This window comes from Rhea americana, unplaced genomic scaffold (genome assembly GCF_003343005.1).
Source record: "Rhea americana isolate MKP2758 unplaced genomic scaffold, rheAme1 scaffold_322, whole genome shotgun sequence".
NCBI lineage: Eukaryota > Metazoa > Chordata > Aves > Rheiformes > Rheidae > Rhea > Rhea americana.
This window is the reverse complement of record NW_028186449.1, coordinates 439,920-455,763: the sequence shown is the minus strand read 5'-3', so window position 1 is coordinate 455,763 and position 15,844 is coordinate 439,920. Positions and strand designations below refer to the sequence as shown.

General features: G+C 38.0%; 1 long non-coding RNA gene across 5 annotated transcripts in view; it reads right to left on the bottom strand.

Moving 5' to 3' along the window:
• Positions 1 to 15,844, bottom strand: part of LOC146592638 (uncharacterized) — a 32,998-nt gene that overhangs the window by 13,950 nt on the left and 3,204 nt on the right. For 3 of the 5 annotated variants that reach the window (XR_014896536.1, XR_014896538.1, XR_014896540.1), the window contains exon 3: positions 5,342 to 5,458. This is a non-coding gene — a long non-coding RNA (uncharacterized LOC146592638). Of the gene's footprint in view, positions 1 to 5,341; positions 5,459 to 13,578; positions 13,741 to 15,844 lie in introns of all 5 variants that reach the window. The other 2 variants (XR_014896537.1, XR_014896539.1) reach the window with 1 other exon arrangement.

Here is a 15,844-nt window from a genome sequence, read left to right as displayed (position 1 = left end):
CTCCTGTCAGCCCATTCCTCTAGCCTGCCCAGGTCCCTCTGAACAGCAGTTCCAGCATATCAACAGCTCCCCCACAATTTGGTATCACCCACAAACTTGCTGAGAATGCACTCTCTCCCACAGTCCAGATCATTAAACAGTACTGGCCCCAGAATCAATCCCTGAAGGGGATCTCCACTAGCAACCAGCTATCAGTTGGACTTTGTACTGCAGATCACAACCCTTTTGAGTCTGGCAGTCCAACCAACTTTCCATCTACTTTATCATCCATTTACATATCTCAACTATAAAGATACTGCCAAAGACCTTGTCAAWGGCATTGCTAAAATCAAGGTAAACAATATCCATTACTCTACCCTTGTCCACAAAGACAGTCATCTTATCCCAGAAGTCAATCAACTTGGTTAGAKACAGTTTGCTCTTGGTAAATCTAAGCTGCCTGTTTCTAATCACCTTCTTGCCCTCATGTGCTCGGAAGTAGCTTCCAGGATGATCTGCTCCATAATCTTTCAATAGACTGAGGTTAGGCTGATAGGCCTGCAGCTCCCTGGATCTTCTTTCTAGTCCTTCTTGAAGATGGTTATGACATCTGTCTTTCTCCAGACTTCAGGGACTTCCTTGATCACCATGGCCTGTCAAAGCTGATGAAYAGCAGTCTCACAATGACACAGGCCAGCTTCCTGAGCAGCTTAGATGCATCCTACCTGGTCCAATGGACTTGTGTATGTTCAAAAAGCTTAAGTGCTCAATCTTTCTCTGCTGTGGACACTGCTTCATTCCCACCGACTCTGCTACTAGCCTCAAGCCTGAGGGCAAACCTTACCAATTAAAGAAAAAAAAAAGAGTACATTGAGTACACCATCCTTTTCCATGTTTTTTGTCACTAGGTCCACTGCCACATTGAGCACTTGGTCCACATTTTATGCTCTTCACTAGTTCAACTGTCCTTGCTAGTTTCAACACAAGCCAAGCTTTGGCTTTCCCAGTTCCCTCCCTGTAGGCTTGGGCAATGTCTCTACATTCCACCCAGCTAGTCTGCTACTGCTTCCACCTCCTATGTACTTWACTTTTCTGTCTGAGCTCAGTGAAGACTTTCCTGTTCATCTACACTGGCTTTCTGCCACTTTGCTCAACTTTCTGCAATTTGGAATGGATCATTTCTGTGCTTTGAGGAGGCCGTCCTGAAGATCAGTAACCTGTCCTAGAACTCCTTGCCCTCCAGGGCAGTCTCCCATGGGATCCTGCCAAGTAGATTCCTGAACAAGCCAAAATCTACTCTCCAGAAGTTGAGTTGCAATTCTTCTATTTGTTTTGTTCACTTCTTTCAGGATTTTAAACTACACAGTCTCATGGTCATTGCAGCCAAAGCTGCCCTCAACTTTCACTCCCCARCAAGTCTGTCCTGGTTCATTAGTAACAAGTCCAGCAGAGCACCTCCCTTAGTTGACTCATCAACCACCTGTGTCAAGAAACTGTCATCAACACATTCCAGAAATCTCCTGATTTTTTTTTGCATTTAACCTACGCTTCCAGTGCTGCCATGTGTCTGGAACACAGTGTTCCCCAGGATAAGCAAGTGGATTGCTACTGTCTTGACAGCAGAAACCTCATTTGACCTTCAAGAGCTGAATATCTTTATCATCTACCACAGAGAATCCCAGGGAGAAGGACTCCTTTAACACAGCACTGAGAAATTCTGTGGCTCTAATGCTTAGCGTCCATAACGTATCCTGAGGAGAAATGTGATATGAGTAGGAGGAGGCTAGAAACATACAGTGCCTTCAAGGTCTGTTGACACAGATGCTACTTTCATCAACTCTAACACGGCTAGGAGTATAGAGGGAGAGTAGGAGACATCTTCTCAGGTCATTCGGGCTAACTTTGGAGATGACCAGAGCAGTCCCACCCATGCTGAATGATTCACCAGGGTCAAAGGAACACAGACTACTCTAGGACTGATCAGTGCCAAAGATGAAAAAGATAATACATGCTTGCAACCACTTCACATAGGCTTTTATCAGGTGAACCAGCGCATGAGATGACCAGCTGGTGCTATACTTCACTTCCCAGTGAGCTTCCCTGGTAATCTCGTATGTCCAAGAAGTCTTGGTGTAGTGAGGGTGCGAGTTGCTTCCCCTAGGGAAGACTTTTTAGAATGGCCTCTAATGGTGAAGGCTTTTGCCAGCGCACAGCTCCTGCACATAGTGCACTGTGGTCATAGACTTCTGAATCTAATAATGTCTTCATAACCTTCTGAGTTTGTAATTCTGCTGTTCAAGCTCCTAATCTTTCCTTGCTCTAAAATAATGATAGATTGAGCATTTATCAGAAATATATCATCTTTTAAGGCAGTTAAGGTTCCTCATTTGCACAGGAGAGGATAGGAGTCAGCCTTTATAAACTCTGCTGAGTGAAAAGTAGTCTTTGGAGAAGCCCTGTAAAGGCACATACATCTCTTCAGCATTTAATAAACAGAAAACAACTTACTGTCTATCTGAAATTCACTGTAACAGTCCACTCCATCTCAGCAGTGTCACTGAGAGAAACTGGTGTGAGATACTCCCTGCCTTATATCCTATGCAAAAAGGGAAAAAATCTCTGATCTTGAGTAACAGGCCCTGCATACATCCTGTAAGGTGAATACAGATGTAGTCTATCACTTAAAATAGAATCTGGTTTTCTTTGGTGAAGGCTGTAACTTCCCAGGTGATTTATTAGAAACAGGAGAATGACAACTCTTCCTGCTGTTATCTTTCTTCAAAAATCCATGACTCCTTGTCATATTTTAAGTGAAAGGACATAGACACCAATCAGGATAGCACTCTAGGCTGTAAATCCCAAGTAAAATAAGCACCAGCTGATAGCTTTATACAGATCCAAGACTCTCTTTTGCAAAAGTCCTTTGTAGCTAGATTAAGCTGTCCCACTCACTCCCGACTTTCACAGTTCCTATTCCATGACAATTATCCTGCCCTTGGGTACAAGGTAGGTTAGACTGCCAACTTAAAACTGTGGATTCTCCTACTGAGTKATTAACTACTTCAGAAAGCCTTTTCAAGCATTACAGCCAAGCTTCAAGAATATTTGGGGCAGGATAGTATATTTAAAGTTCTTTACCCACAAGTTGATACTGGATAGGCCTCAAGTTCAATCTGGGTTCAGATTTTCCTTTTTTTAAGACTAGAATCCCTGTTTGTTTGGAAAAATGGTTGCTTTTCAAGTGCAGAATGTTCACTTTGCTCTATTCATTAACAAATATTACACTGTGAATGTTAAAGGACACCAAATTTGGGCTTTGTAGCAAGAAGTGGGAATACAGTCTCGATATGGCCCTCTGCCCCTGAAAAACACAGCTAGGTTCACGAGAAAGGCCATTTTAAAATTGTGTTTTTTCTCCTTAACCTCTTTAACTATTTTAAGCCCAGGTGCTATAATTTCCTTCAAACTTCATTTAATCACTAATCTTAGTTGTAAATTAAAAAAAAATATATTATTGCAGGAGCACTWAGATCCCCCAATCAGAATGTCATATTGTATTAAGCATCATTTGTTCCATATTTAACAAATACMGTCTCTACTGGGAGGTGTTTGCATTCTTAAGCCATGCTACTTCTGTTATCTGCATGCACAACTTTATACACAAATAATCTTGTAATGTTAGTAGGGATTGTAGAGTTAAGATGTATTTTTAGATTACAGGCGGGTTCAACCTGAACAGGAAAATAACAGGTGTGAAAAAAAGAGCATGGTATCAGTTAAAGGATTATATGTCTCTATATACACTAATTAGCTGTTTCTGAATTTTTTTAGAATTGTAAACAGACAAAAGTTTAAGAAACTATTAGAGATAAGAGAATTGAAGGTATTTTTACCATTTTAAGTGAAATAAAAAACTTAAAGGGATATCAGCTGTTTCTGAGGTATCACTGATTACATTTAAGAGAAAACAAATATATAGTCTCCTTCCAGTTCAGCCATAGCAATTCTGAAGCACCTAACTTCTTTGATTTWACACAAAATGCTGAACTGGGAGCTGTTTTAAACAGAAGTTGAAGTTGAATGAAAGAGAAATTGAATTATAACAYCAAGTTATTTATATAGTGTTTCTCAGTTCCCAGAAAAGTACAGCAGTTGGGCTGGAAGACTATGAACTTTGTACTTAAAATCTGGAAATTCTACTTTTTAAAGAATRATAAACAAGTTATTTTGTTCTTTTCATTTCCATTCCTGATTTACCATATCCACTCCCCTAGTTCACATAATGAATTGAAATTTTTTCTTTTATATTTTCTTATTGTGGTAAATAAGGTTCTACACAGAAGAACATGAATTCAGTTCATTTTGACTACTCTGAGCCTGTCCCAAAGTGTAACCTGCATGCCAAACCTTTTACTTCATATGGAGAGAGATTTGACTTGCCATTCTGGAGCTTCCCAAAGCTTTCACGCAATTTGAGCACCACTCCTGTGCTGGGACTGTAACACGCAATGAGGAGCTGGGTTATACTGGTACACAGTGTGGCTGCTCTGCAGAAACCAAATCTCTAGCTGCTGAAGGAAGACAGGGCAGCCGGTAAGCTGATGTTGGATTACCTTGGGCTCCCAGCCCAACTCCTTTCCTTCARTAAGACTTCCACTGTGAGCTGCTAAGAGCTCCCTCTCGTTTCTCTAAAGTGTGGAATAGACTTGATAGGATTGATGTGGCGGGGAAAGCTTTCTAATTGAAAATGAGCAGGTAAAGTTGATACTAAATTTTCGGTTGCTTAAGTTCACCATTTTGACYATAAAATCATAATTAAGGGTTAATTTCAATTTCAGTCTTCCCTCTGTACTTCTGGGGGAATTGTTAGGCACTAGACTGACATGCTATAGCTGCAGCTCCAAAGGGTTGCAGAGTAGTAGAGGAAGCAGAAGCTAAAGGCTAAAATGTGTCAGAAATAAAGGCTGAGACTTACTAGAAATTAAAATCCATGGGTCTGCAGGAAGGCAGCAGTACTYAGAGTCAAGAAAAGACAAGAGAAGCTGAAATACAATTTTAATCAGTATACATTCATTGAAAACAGTAATTTTACCAAACTCAGGTCTCTGGTATGGGTCTTTTCTATAATCTTCATGAAGAGGTAGAGAAAGGACAGCCACTCCAGCAACACCCTGCATTTGCACTGCTTTAGATGTGAAATTCATTTCATATATGTATCTTAAACCTTATGTATTAAAAATTTATAGAAAAAATAGTAATGTATATGTATAGACATTTACATATAGATATCCTACATTCCTTTCTTGTGATTCTTAATGACGGTGAAAGAAAACTTACTTCCAAATCCCAATCTTTAACATACCCAGTAAACATGGCAGCTTCTCTTTAGGCTCAACTTCCCTTCAACCCTGAGGACCACAGACTTCAAAATTTAGGTCTTCGGTAACAATGCAAYGTTCTGTGATATATACGCTGAAACCTGGCAAGAGAAGGAAAATACAATATGGCAGGTTTTCATAGCTAATCTTTTCTACCTGATTTCTATATAGTCCATGTCCATACCACAAGGACATGTTGCATTTAAAATGAAAGTTAGTTGTACCCCATCTGCCTTGAAAAAGAAATAAAAAGCAGTTAACTATTCAGCCAGGTACACTCCTTTTAAAATGCCTGTAGCAATTGGGCAAACTGAACTAGAGGAAAAATTTAGCAGAAGACACAACACCCTTCTTTTCTCTTTTTCCTTTTAAACAGCCACCAGGACAGAAACAGAAGAAGCACCTAACTGCCTCGATTTCGGGTTTCTTGGACTTCCTAATCAGTGTGCACAAAAGAGACGATGCTTTGTCCTGCTGTTGTTAGCTGAACAGTGGAGCCTTCAAAGGTGAAAAAGGAATAAATTATTGGCCTTGGAGATTTTCACAGATGAGCATGGCAGCAGTTGAGGCTTTCACAGAAAGAGAAAAGTAAAGGGAAATGGAATGACAAGAGTTTTAGTCTCTCTTCTTCTAAACAAGAGCATGAAGTGAAAGAACATTAAGCAGAGTGGAAGACAATAGTAAAAATAATGAGCTGAATAAAAAGCTAACAGAAACAGGAGAAACACTATGTGCATCTGAAAAGACATATGTACTTAAGACTAATATTTAACTGCATGTAAAGGATTAACATAAATTCAGCTTTGGCTACACCATTTGATTATTTGCAATATATATGACCTACACAGCTATGCTCCAACTCTTCCAGAGTCCAACAGCATAAAGACTTATCCTATGCACCAGACTGCAAAACATACTTTTCTTTTCACTGTTCTAATATGGTGATAAAGTTGGAATTCCCAAGCCCTCTTCTTTTCATTTCATTTGGAAAACTTACTTCTTCATTCCTACAGACAGATTAGTAAAGAGACAGCAAAAAATCACCATAGATGACTGACCATACACCAATAAAAAATACAACCTTTATGGTATGAAGATACTAAGAAATCTAGAAAGAGAAATGTCTTTATTTACTTCACATCAATTCAATACCATCTCTATTGAAAATCTGAGTTCATAATTTTTACAATTGCAGCTCTAAATGAGTAAATTCAGGCCCTCATTTCTTAAAATCTTGGTGTTAAAAGTTTCTTATTTGTATTCTCAGATGATATAACCATGGGTAATTCCACTGAAGACTTCTGAGCTTATTTATTTACCTTCAGTATCAGAAACTGCAGTTCACACTGCCAAATGGCTAAATGGATTCAGATCATAATTGGTGAGGAATGTGCGCCTCGAGTAGTAGTTCTGTGTTCCAGATAAGGAAACTCCAGATTTCTTCTAGGTTAGAAAAGTAGCTAAGATTTTTGAGAGCAACACTTTTAAGAGCAAAAGTTATTTATTCTAAAATCTGCAAATCAGCTGTTTCATTTTACGAAGAGGTGACGGATGAGCTTCTAGGAGGTACACAGACCTGTGATCAGAAAGATAGGCAGTAACACAGAATCAGACATTGCAGATCTAGACAGCTGCAGTTCATGTCATGCTGTTAGTGCTCTGGAGTGCTACATCAAGATGCAGATACAGGCTGACACACTGACCATGGTTCTGTGTTCAGTTTAATCTGGTACTGAAAGAGAGAGTCTTGCATTCCCTACGCTGTTTTCTTTCTTTCTTTTTTTTCACTTTTTTTTCTTTTCTTTTTTTTTTTTACAGCTTTTCTTGCACTGACACTGCCCTTTACACAGTGAATCTTGTTAGGTAACAATTCCATTTAAAAGGTAACTTTTTTGCCCTGTAAATCTTCAGATGGATTTGTTTCAATCAAAGTTGCAGTACAGCTGCATGAATGCTTATGCCAACATGAAAGAAGAAGAGGATGAAGGTGGATGATACCTCCTTTTTGGAAGCAGCACCAATTTAAGCTTTGTAAAACTAATTGTCGAGCTATCTGCTAGTAACTAATCCCTAGCACTGGCTCCAAAACTTTGCATCTGAAAAAAAAGAGTTCTAGTCAGTTAGTGCGTAACTGTAAAAATCCATTCTGCTGCAAAATCAAGCTATTTTGGCTGCTTGGAGACTAGCTAATCAGGCTATTACCAATTCACAGGTAACTAGTTTGGCAAGTCAACTGTTATATTAGATCAGTGATATCATTATGTAAACTATTTACCTGCAGGTTTTCAACATCAGAGATTTGTCTGAAATCTTAGCTATAAGAACTAGATAGCACACAAGACCCACACTGGTCAAGGGGAGATATGGATACTGAATTTGCACATACTCATGACTCAAGAGGTGATCTCATGGAACAATTGCCTCCTAAGTTATATCATTTTCCAGATTTTGAGGAAATTTTTGAGAAGCTTTTACTTCAAAAATTGTCCAATAAGAAAACTTGGTGTTGCCTGTTACATTTTTCTTCCTCATTCAAAAGGTTTAAGGGGCTCCTAAACTGCATGAAATATTTTTTCCCAAATAATATTATAGTTTGGGATAAGCAGAATCTTAAGTTAACACGTAATTTGGCAGACACAATTCAAGAGATACTTCCTATGGTAGCTAGTTCATGTATAATTAGATGTCATTTCAGTAGATTGTATAAATTGCTGACTCTATTTTTATACTTTAATAAAATGTTTGCATAGCTCCTGCTTCTCCTTTCATTACAATTAGGCAGGCAGAAGTTCAAACAACAAAATTTTATTTATTGTTCATGTCTATAAGTTAAATAACTACTGCAAATGGTATTGTGTTTTTAAACAATGTATCACTGTGCAAATCACTGGTAAGCTGCACTGAAATTACAGTGCACTTTAAAGAAGTGACTAAAATGTGAAGGAAGAATGCAAGTATTAGCTTCTTACAACTCTCTCATCTCTTCTCCATACATCCTTATTTCTTACGTAAATGATGAATTAAAGAAATACAATGAAACTGTTTAGGATGTTTACATTTTGGGATCAGACACTGCAAATGTATGTATGTTCAAACTGTACATCTTATATTTAAGTCTAGTCAGACAAATGATTGTATTTTAGTATTAACAATCCACTTATCTCTTCCATCCCACAGAAAATACTGAAAAGTCTTTTTAAAAGAACTCAAAATATGAAGTATTTTAAAATATCTAAACCTTAAAAAAATAATTGGTAACACTGTGGTAGAATATAAATTCCATTGGTTTCTTCGCAAGTATCTTTACCTTCTACCTTTGAGCAGTGAATTGGCAGCAGCTTTGTCCATTTAACTTTCACAAGCACAAAGCATGATAAAGAGAGCTATTTCTCAGGACTCAACTCGAGTTCTGACTACTTTTATTATCCACAGAGTATTACATAGAATACCAGGACTCTGGTTTTGAGAGATGATCCAACATCTTCTGAGTGCTACCATTTGAGTGCTGGACTCCAGTTCCAACAGCCTTGCATGTAGACACAAACCCCTTTTAAAAACTTGAGTTCAGGTCCAGGAAAAAGCTACAGGAGCTGTGCATTAGAGAGCTCCTGTTCCCTTACTGATATGCGGAGGGCACCAGCACAGAGAATGGCGCACTCAGCAAGGCCTGCACAGTGCTGCATTTGATAGTTTGCACTTAAAATGTGCCACCCTAGATAGCTGTCCTGCAGTGCCCTGTTCTCGTCACACCCAGGCACAGGCACCTACCTATTTACTACCTCCTTTCTCAATRTTCAAGATAAAACTTCCAATAACTTTACTTGCATGTTACAAAGCTGTGTTTTTAAAGTTTATAGTATGTGTTGCTACCTCTATTTAAGATCAGCAGGCTTTATCAAAGCAATAATAAATTAAACCAAAAAAATTTTTGTTACTGGTGGCTTTGCTTTTGCTARCTTTTGTATGCATTCCTAATAGCCACTGAGCAGTACTTTAAGTTTCCTCTTTGGCCAGTGTAACAGTAAAGAACTCGCTCATCAGCCAGAACAATCCATTTTCAGGACACCTGAACAAAAATGGTGACATGGAGAGCTGAGACCTTGAAGTATGCAGGACATGTTTTTGGAAGGTGAGTGACGACACAGTGTATTGTTTAACAGTGTTTTATCAGAGAAGATTTCTCGAACTATCTAAAAGGYCAGCCAAAATTTTTTCCTTCAAAAATTTTCAAACATCACATCCCCTCACTTTCTGTTGAAAGTATCTTGATGAATACTGAAGCTGCTTCAAGCATTTGTTTGGAAACTGCCTCTGTTTCCCTCCAACTGGCACTGAACCACTGCAGTGATACAGAACAGCCTGGCCACAGCCACTGGGTGCTTTATGCAACTTGTCATTAAAACCAGCAAAAACAAACACGGAAGTCTTCCTTTCTGCATCTTCTCCAGGACCAAATACGACTAAAAAGTAGGCTTTTTGTGAGCCTTCACAGTAACAGTTTTTCAATACAACATTCAAATACCTAATGGAATACTTAATAGAGAATTTTTATAGAACAATGTTATTAACTTTAAACCGTAAAACTTTTAATTTCATAGTAACTGTGTTTATAAACACCATATTAAAGGAACTGGAAAGCTTTCCCTCCCGCCTCAGCCGTGTTTTCACTTTTACATAACAAGAGCCATGCGACAATGGGGTGGACCTTTGGGTGGTCTAATTACTTTGCTACAAGACATGTACTGAATATTCTGTGAGAATGGGATGGAGACAGGATAAGGACAAATAAAGCAAACTGTTTTATAAAGCTCTTCTATGGCTTTCACACCTAACTGAAATCAGTTGCACCACAATGAGGACAAAATCCTCTTAATATTAGGCTCATTCATCAGACAATCCTTCCTTTAAATTAAACAATTAAACAAACAAAAACGGAGATAGCAAATAGAACTTASTACACCAAGCCTTTGTTAGCTGTGAAACCACCATAACCCCCTGAGCAGAGTATTGAACTAAAWAGTCATTTTAGAGTTTTCCCAGAACATCCAGTTAGTTGATCAAACTGTTCCAGGCGGTCTGGACTGAGATGCTGTAACTGCAGTTGAACGAGGACTGTTCCACCCCTGAATGCCTCATCCTCTGCTTTGTAACTTTCCTCTAGAAGAGCAATACCATAGGCAACACTGAATGTAACGATCACAGCTCTGCAGAGCAAATGGATACACCTCAAGAGGTCAGCCTGTCCATTTAACCTTACCTAACACTACACAGTTGCTTTAGGTGTCTGTAGCCCTAAGCCTGTTTGAAGAAGTCACCACAAAAATCACTGGTATAAAGAATATTTTTACTACTTTGATTACAGGTACAGCACTTGCTATACTCTTTTTATGTAGTGACTATACATACAGCTGTGTTCTTCCAAGCAATTAGTATTATGTTGGGATAACCTGTGCTTATCAGCCCAAATCACTCCAGAATTGCAATTTGTGTCTGCTTCTGTGTAGCATTAGGAAGATATTAGRAAGAGCAGAAGACAAAAGAATAGGGGGATACACACAATAGCTAAATTCCTATACTTTAGCACAGCTTACAGATATGTTGCAATTACATTATAGATTGTGTACAGCAACTATAAATACAAATGGAACAAAATGGCTACTACAACACATTTTCAAAATTAAACTTTTGTAGGACTGCAGGTTCCAAGACATCTTATTGTAAGAGTGAACTGAAGATGTTTTTCTGAACTTTCAACTATTTGCGATGACGTTTTCCAGGCCACACGTCTGCCTCAAGCTGATGTTTTCAAAAAAAAACTTTCCACAAGAAGGGATCAGGTGAATGTAAGAATGGAACTGGAGGAAAAAAAACCCTCACTTTTACTCACCATCCACTTACAAGAAAAAACCTTCTTAATATACTTGAAAGGGCCTATGATTTCTTTACTTTGAAGCTAGAATTTGAAATTTAGTGGAAGAGTAGACTTTAAATCAGGGATATGCCTTTTGGGTAGTTTTCCTATTGAACATCAAGATAAATCAGCAAGCTTTTGAATCTCATTCTGCACACACAGAGTAAAAAGAAAAAAAAAAAGAAAAAAAAGACCAAAACTTTTAAAGAAGCCAGAAGCTAAGTCTTCTAAAAATTAGATGGCATTAAGCAATGCTGCAGGTAAGTCCTGTAACACCTGAGTAATATTACTACCACCTGAGGTGGCAGTGGGGACTGGAATTAAGGCTGGGGCTCCACTGTTCTCAGTGCTCCCTCTTCTGGCATCTAGGCAGTGGAAAGGAGGGATGCCTACCTACAACACCAACAGGGTAAAATGTAGACCTCACGGGGGAGGGGAACACAGGGTGATGCTGGGATGGATGGTAAAGGAAATTAATGCTATATGTATACCCAGATTCTATCCTTGTTTTATTCAGGGATTTACTCAGAGTAGCAAATCTCTTACATCTAATTGGCACCCTCTAAGGAAGTGCTTCTCATTCTCCAAATTCCAAATTTAAGCCTCTGGAAACAAAAGTCAGAAATACCAACCACTATCTAGAATATTTATATTGCTTCCACCATTGCAGCTTCTGAGCACTTCAAGCATTTCAAAGAACATAACATCACAATAGTCTTGCAACAGGAAAGCCCTAATATTGCAGAYAGGGCAACAGAAATGCACAAATTAAACAGGAACCTTACAGCTTAATTTAACACGGCTCTCGAGTTATGGCTAGTACCTCCATTTCTGAGCTTACTCTTGAATAACCTGTAAATTCTATCCATTATATCCAACTAAATGAAGAGCACCCCAAGTTAGCAGCTATTTTTCTATCAAATGCCTCTATGCCTCAGCTTTCTCAATTTTAAAGTGATGATAACGCTACTATTTCAGGGTGTTGAAAACTTATTAATATATGTAAAGCATTCAGATACTCTACTAGTGATTTTTCTAGAAAAGCCTGTAAGGAAACAAATACATTCTGTATTCAGATCAAGATTTAACATCATGCAGATAGAGGCATGTCCTCTTTGTTCTTTAAATTCAGTGAGCACAAGAACCACCTCAAACTGAATGAAGGACCCAAGGAGCTGGGGGGAAGGGGCTGGTATATGACCATATAATTGGACTACTGTAATACACAGGCATGATGTCAAGCAGATGGAAAGTTCTTAAGTAATGAGCACTGAACTTTTCAATCTTTTTGACATTGCTTCTAAGAAATATATATAAATTTTAATATTCAGTTGCAGATAGAGACTATTGGACTTAATCTCAAGAGGCTATGGATAAATGAAAAAAAAATCAAACGTCTAAATAACTTCTTCTAGAAATAAAGAAATTGATCCTGATGTGATTTTTGGCTTCAGTCACAGTTACTCAAAATTAAAAAAATGATAATAAGAAACCCTCTCTGAAAGCTTAACTAGCGTATTTTGGCCAAAGGACAGGACTCCTCAGCACAATGCTTAAACAATGTGGAAAACTTACGTTATCAAATATGTACTATGATTTTTGTATAGTATTGTAAACATGACACAAACACCTGGATTAAAGACATACAGCACCATTTTCATACATGCTAAGTACAACTAATTCCAAAGGAACGTAATGGGACTCTGTAATAGCTTGGCAACACCTCGAAGGAAAAACTATGACCCACATTATTTCACTTTCTTAGAGTTAAAGCAAAGAATKAACCTAGATTTATTAAAATGCAAGTAGGAGATCAAACACAGTATTCCAAGGCATTCATTCACAGACAGGCTTACTTCACTTTTATTGTCTTATAAACCTAGCTAAACTTGCAGCATTAAAAAAACCCCATCATTTTGACTTTGTAAACTAACATTACAGTAACTTGATCAAAGATGAAGTGACATGGGAAGAAGTTTCATTCACAGAGACCTGAAGCTCAGGAGCATCAAAAAAACATACCCAGAACTATTTGTATTGGGTCATATACTACAAGCAGTTCCCTGTGCAGCACGTGACTTATGTCACTGGAAATTTGTGTTCAAGTATCTAAAATAAAATTTCTAAAACTATAAAGAAAGCCTGAAGAACACAAATCAACTGTGAATAACTACAGTATTATATTACTCGGCAAAAGATGGAAACATAAATTGTTCGTTAACTGCACCTAAGGAGTTTTATCTGAAGTGGAAGTCACCTAATACACTGTTGAGAGCCCCTTAGAGAGTTCTGTCCCACTTAAAACATTACCATTTTCCTCATTCCCTTGCCTGGGCAAACATTTTCTTTCAGCCTCCTTTCTCCTTCTTCACCAGGACTGAAGGACTTCTTCCAGCTTCTGTACTGTTCTTGGACACATGCAAAGGAGTCTCACAGAGAGAACCTTTCCCTGGCTTGCATAGCTTCCCAGCTCTGCACGTAAGTTAGAGAAGAACAAAGCTAAGTAGATTATTTCATGTAAATACAGTTTAGCATTGCTAGCTCTAATACTCTGAGACTGCACTTTTGTCTCTTGGTAAGGGTAAGAATGTTTTATGGACTTCAGTTCACTCTCCTCTATACAGTACTTAGTACATCTCAGCTCAGACCTAAGACATTCTCTCAGCTCAATGCATTAGTGGCTCTCAAACATAGTGATCCTGGCACAAGCTCTGAAAGGCTCAAGACTGACAGCTGATGGAGGATATACACAAGATCATATACACCCTGTTTCTTTTACTTTTTTCCTTAAGCATCCTTGTTTATCCTCTGTCTGCAACAAGATTCTRGGTAACACACACCTTAAGACTCAAAATTCAGAGAGAACAGCAGCTCAGCCTAAAAAACATTTTTGTAGCCCCTGGACATAAACCACACTCGTAAGTTCCTCTAAGGGCTTCAAGTACTATCATGTTACTGCAAGCAAGAGGAACTGATACTTGACTACATCTGATAGCTCTTTATATGCAAACAACTTCAAAAACTGTTTCTCACTAGCTTTATTCATTTATGTTAGGTGCTACTACAGGTAAACACAAGTCCAGTGTTTTAAGTGTAATTTTCAAGTTAGGTGTCCCATCAGCGTTTAACCAATGCAGTAAATTTGAGCTTTTTTTCCTCTTTCAGTTAATCCAAAAATACGGATACTTCCATATTTATCCAGGCAACAGAACAGCATTCAGTGCACTCTTGCTCACTTATCACTAAGTCTGTAAAACAGAATCCATAAGGAGATCATCAACAGATAGACTGAGAACTATAATTAAACAAACAAAAAAAGTTTTTTTCCCCCTCTCCTTTTAGAGTATATCTGTAGATGGTCATACATTTTTCACTGTTTTTAAATACTTAGTTTGAATTATTTCAACTGACCAGTTAAAGTGTTGTTTAATCAGTATTACTTTCATTTAGTACTTAAATTTTTAAAAAAGTTACTGCAAAATATATTAAAATGCATAAGTTGTCATTTGTATCATCTGTCCACACAGTTGCATGAACTACTTCCCTTTTCTTTTATGCCAATATAAAAAGTTAACTAAGACAACCACTTACTCAGAGAAATTTCTATGTGTTTAGCTACCTTTGACTGCCACTTAAACTGGCAAAAAAAATAGACAAGAAGGGCTACGTTATGAGCAAATATTTCTGGTAGACGGTCTGCAGTACTGAGAATTCTCACACTAGGAGCATTTTATCACTTAGACATCTAAAATATTATGAAAAGTTATGAAGTTTACAGTTTCTGCTTTAAGTAACTAGACCTCCCCCTACCATGATACCACCATTCTTACTCTATAAAAGCTTTTAAAGTTTGAGCCAAATTTAACCTGRTAGTTTCCCTATTTCTGAGCACAGTTCCTTTTTAACATTCAGAAGAACTCTCTCAGTTTTGCATTTCAATCAAACTTTCACGCATCCAACCAGAAACATGAATTACCCTAGTGCTACTTCAGSTAACAAGTACAGCCATAGTGATATGGGAGGTGTAACATCTAAAAGATCACACAAACACACAGGTAATCACAAAGTAATGCTTCAGTCAGGTCATTTATTGACTGCAAATATGTTTTCCTTTTAAAAAACTTGCACCAGTTTGCCATTAGGACATCCATTACTTTTACTGCACTGCAGACCAATACTTGTTAGAACCTCAAAATGTTTTCCACCATTCAGGCCCTGATCTGTGCTACAGGTACAATACCCTAGTAAATGAAGCAAGCATTTTTGCCCTGATTTAAATTTAAGAAAAGGATGTGAACTCGATAGTCTTCCTAAACTTATTGTTGAAGTACCATCAACCCGAAGCGCTTTGAACTCATATGTCAAGACCTACAAAAGAATTACGATTTCAAAAGCACTGCAATTTTGAAATCAAGTGGGAATGCATTTACGTATTTATTTTTACTTCTCCTTCAGTCGCATTTAGGGTTTTCCTGCTTCATGTTTCATACTTCATTGCACAACTGAAAAACCCTCATTTTTGAAGTGTCTTTAACTTACAGCCTAGATGATCGAAAAATTCCTTGATTCTAACAGC